Raw genomic sequence first — 4,846 nt, 5'->3', positions numbered from 1 at the left:
AACTCAAGCTAACTCAAGCTAACTCAAGCTAGCTAAAGCTAACTCAAGCTAACTCAAGCTAACTCAAGCTAACCCGAGCTAACTCAAGCTAACTCAAGGTAGCTAAAGCTAGTTCAAGCTAGCTCAAGCTAGCTAAAGCTAAGACAAGCTAACTCAAGCTAACTCAAGCTAACTCAAGCTAGTTCAAGCTAACTCAAGCTAGCTAAAGCTAACTCAAGCTAACTCAAGCTAACTCAAGCTAGCTCAAGCTAACTCAAGCTAGTTCAAGCTAACTCAAGCTAGCTAAAGCTAACTCAAGCTAACTCAAGCTAACTCAAGCTAACTCAAGCTAGCTAAAGCTAACTCAAGCTAACTCAAGCTAACCCGAGCTAACTCAAGCTAGCTCAAGCTAACCCAAGCTAGCTAAAGCTAACTCAAGCTAACTCAAGCTAATTCAAGCTAACTCAAGCTAACTCAAGCTAACTCAAGCTAACTCAAGCTAGCTAAAGCTAACTCAAGCTAACTCAAGCTAACTCAAGCTAACCCGAGCTAACTCAAGCTAACTCAAGGTAGCTAAAGCTAGTTCAAGCTAACTCAAGCTAGCTAAAGCTAAGACAAGCTAACTCAAGCTAACTCAAGCTAACTCAAGCTAACTCAAGCTAACTCAAGCTAACTCAAGCTAGCTAAAGCTAACTCAAGCTAACTCAAGCTAACTCAAGCTAACCCGAGCTAACTCAAGCTAACTCAAGGTAGCTAAAGCTAGTTCAAGCTAACTCAAGCTAGCTAAAGCTAAGACAAGCTAACTCAAGCTAACTCAAGCTAACTCAAGCTAACTCAAGCTAACTAAAGCTAGTTCAAGCTAACTCAAGCTAGCTAAAGCTAACTCAAGCTAACTCAAGCTAACTCAAGCTAGCTCAAGCTAACTCAAGCTAGTTCAAGCTAACTCAAGCTAGCTAAAGCTAACTCAAGCTAACTCAAGCTAACTCAAGCTAACTCAAGCTAGCTAAAGCTAACTCAAGCTAACTCAAGCTAACCCGAGCTAACTCAAGCTAGCTCAAGCTAACCCAAGCTAGCTAAAGCTAACTCAAGCTAACTCAAGCTAACTAAAGCTAGTTCAAGCTAACTCAAGCTAGCTAAAGCTAACTCAAGCTAACTCAAGCTAACTCAAGCTAGCTCAAGCTAACTCAAGCTAGTTCAAGCTAACTCAAGCTAGCTAAAGCTAACTCAAGCTAACTCAAGCTAACTCAAGCTAACTCAAGCTAGCTAAAGCTAACTCAAGCTAACTCAAGCTAACCCGAGCTAACTCAAGCTAGCTCAAGCTAACCCAAGCTAGCTAAAGCTAACTCAAGCTAACTCAAGCTAATTCAAGCTAACTCAAGCTAACTCAAGCTAACTCAAGCTAACTCAAGCTAGCTAAAGCTAACTCAAGCTAACTCAAGCTAACTCAAGCTAACCCGAGCTAACTCAAGCTAACTCAAGGTAGCTAAAGCTAGTTCAAGCTAACTCAAGCTAGCTAAAGCTAAGACAAGCTAACTCAAGCTAACTCAAGCTAACTCAAGCTAACTCAAGCTAACTCAAGCTAACTCAAGCTAGCTAAAGCTAACTCAAGCTAACTCAAGCTAACTCAAGCTAACCCGAGCTAACTCAAGCTAACTCAAGGTAGCTAAAGCTAGTTCAAGCTAACTCAAGCTAGCTAAAGCTAAGACAAGCTAACTCAAGCTAACTCAAGCTAACTCAAGCTAACTCAAGCTAACTAAAGCTAGTTCAAGCTAACTCAAGCTAGCTAAAGCTAACTCAAGCTAACTCAAGCTAACTCAAGCTAGCTCAAGCTAACTCAAGCTAGTTCAAGCTAACTCAAGCTAGCTAAAGCTAACTCAAGCTAACTCAAGCTAACTCAAGCTAACTCAAGCTAGCTAAAGCTAACTCAAGCTAACTCAAGCTAACCCGAGCTAACTCAAGCTAGCTCAAGCTAACCCAAGCTAGCTAAAGCTAACTCAAGCTAACTCAAGCTAATTCAAGCTAACTCAAGCTAACTCAAGCTAACTCAAGCTAACTCAAGCTAGCTAAAGCTAACTCAAGCTAACTCAAGCTAACTCAAGCTAACCCGAGCTAACTCAAGCTAACTCAAGGTAGCTAAAGCTAGTTCAAGCTAACTCAAGCTAGCTAAAGCTAAGACAAGCTAACTCAAGCTAACTCAAGCTAACTCAAGCTAACTCAAGCTAACTCAAGCTAACTCAAGCTAGTTCAAGCTAACTCAAGCTAACTCAAGCTAACTCAAGCTAGCTAAAGCTAACTCAAGCTAACTCAAGCTAACTCAAGCTAACCCGAGCTAACTCAAGCTAACTCAAGGTAGCTAAAGCTAGTTCAAGCTAGCTCAAGCTAGCTAAAGCTAAGACAAGCTAACTCAAGCTAACTCAAGCTAACTCAAGCTAACTCAAGCTAGTTCAAGCTAACTCAAGCTAGCTAAAGCTAACTCAAGCTAACTCAAGCTAACTCAAGCTAGCTCAAGCTAACTCAAGCTAGTTCAAGCTAACTCAAGCTAGCTAAAGCTAACTCAAGCTAACTCAAGCTAACTCAAGCTAGCTCAAGCTAACTCAAGCTAACTCAAGCTAACTCAAGCTAACCCGAGCTAACTCAAGCTAACTCAAGGTAGCTAAAGCTAGTTCAAGCTAGCTCAAGCTAGCTAAAGCTAAGACAAGCTAACTCAAGCTAACTCAAGCTAACTCAAGCTAACTCAAGCTAGTTCAAGCTAACTCAAGCTAGCTAAAGCTAACTCAAGCTAACTCAAGCTAACTCAAGCTAGCTCAAGCTAACTCAAGCTAGTTCAAGCTAACTCAAGCTAGCTAAAGCTAACTCAAGCTAACTCAAGCTAACTCAAGCTAGCTCAAGCTAACTCAAGCTAGTTCAAGCTAACTCAAGCTAGCTAAAGCTAACTCAAGCTAACTCAAGCTAACTCAAGCTAACTCAAGCTAGCTAAAGCTAACTCAAGCTAACTCAAGCTAACCCGAGCTAACTCAAGCTAGCTCAAGCTAACCCAAGCTAGCTAAAGCTAACTCAAGCTAACTCAAGCTAATTCAAGCTAACTCAAGCTAACTCAAGCTAACTCAAGCTAACTCAAGCTAGCTAAAGCTAACTCAAGCTAACTCAAGCTAACTCAAGCTAACCCGAGCTAACTCAAGCTAACTCAAGGTAGCTAAAGCTAGTTCAAGCTAACTCAAGCTAGCTAAAGCTAAGACAAGCTAACTCAAGCTAACTCAAGCTAACTCAAGCTAACTCAAGCTAACTCAAGCTAGTTCAAGCTAACTCAAGCTAACTCAAGCTAACTCAAGCTAGCTAAAGCTAACTCAAGCTAACTCAAGCTAACTCAAGCTAACCCGAGCTAACTCAAGCTAACTCAAGGTAGCTAAAGCTAGTTCAAGCTAGCTCAAGCTAGCTAAAGCTAAGACAAGCTAACTCAAGCTAACTCAAGCTAACTCAAGCTAGTTCAAGCTAACTCAAGCTAGCTAAAGCTAACTCAAGCTAACTCAAGCTAACTCAAGCTAGCTCAAGCTAACTCAAGCTAGTTCAAGCTAACTCAAGCTAGCTAAAGCTAACTCAAGCTAACTCAAGCTAACTCAAGCTAACTCAAGCTAGCTAAAGCTAACTCAAGCTAACTCAAGCTAACCCGAGCTAACTCAAGCTAGCTCAAGCTAACCCAAGCTAGCTAAAGCTAACTCAAGCTAACTCAAGCTAATTCAAGCTAACTCAAGCTAACTCAAGCTAACTCAAGCTAACTCAAGCTAGCTAAAGCTAACTCAAGCTAACTCAAGCTAACTCAAGCTAACCCGAGCTAACTCAAGCTAACTCAAGGTAGCTAAAGCTAGTTCAAGCTAACTCAAGCTAGCTAAAGCTAAGACAAGCTAACTCAAGCTAACTCAAGCTAACTCAAGCTAACTCAAGCTAACTCAAGCTAACTCAAGCTAGTTCAAGCTAACTCAAGCTAACTCAAGCTAACTCAAGCTAGCTAAAGCTAACTCAAGCTAACTCAAGCTAACTCAAGCTAACCCGAGCTAACTCAAGCTAACTCAAGGTAGCTAAAGCTAGTTCAAGCTAACTCAAGCTAGCTAAAGCTAAGACAAGCTAACTCAAGCTAACTCAAGCTAACTCAAGCTAACTCAAGCTAACTAAAGCTAGTTCAAGCTAACTCAAGCTAGCTAAAGCTAACTCAAGCTAACTCAAGCTAACTCAAGCTAGCTCAAGCTAACTCAAGCTAGTTCAAGCTAACTCAAGCTAGCTAAAGCTAACTCAAGCTAACTCAAGCTAACTCAAGCTAACTCAAGCTAGCTAAAGCTAACTCAAGCTAACTCAAGCTAACCCGAGCTAACTCAAGCTAGCTCAAGCTAACCCAAGCTAGCTAAAGCTAACTCAAGCTAACTCAAGCTAATTCAAGCTAACTCAAGCTAACTCAAGCTAACTCAAGCTAACTCAAGCTAGCTAAAGCTAACTCAAGCTAACTCAAGCTAACTCAAGCTAACCCGAGCTAACTCAAGCTAACTCAAGGTAGCTAAAGCTAGTTCAAGCTAACTCAAGCTAGCTAAAGCTAAGACAAGCTAACTCAAGCTAACTCAAGCTAACTCAAGCTAACTCAAGCTAACTCAAGCTAGTTCAAGCTAACTTAATGAAGTTAACCCAAGCTAACTTGGGTTAATGAAGTCAAACTCAAGCTAACCCGAGCTAACTCAAGCTAACTCAAGCTAATTCAAGCTAACTCAAGCTAACTCAAGCTAATTCAAGCTAACTCAAGCTAATTCAAGCTAACTCAAGCTAGCTCAAGCTAACTCAAGCTAACCCAAGCTAACTTAAGCTAGCTTAAGCTAATTAAAGCTAA

The sequence above is a fragment of the Convolutriloba macropyga genome, unplaced genomic scaffold (assembly GCF_964194025.1).
Source record: "Convolutriloba macropyga unplaced genomic scaffold, txConMacr16.3 SCAFFOLD_4635, whole genome shotgun sequence".
NCBI classification, from domain to species: Eukaryota; Metazoa; Xenacoelomorpha; order Acoela; family Convolutidae; genus Convolutriloba; species Convolutriloba macropyga.
The sequence above is the reverse complement of the archived record's forward strand: the minus strand, read 5'-3'. Positions refer to the sequence as shown.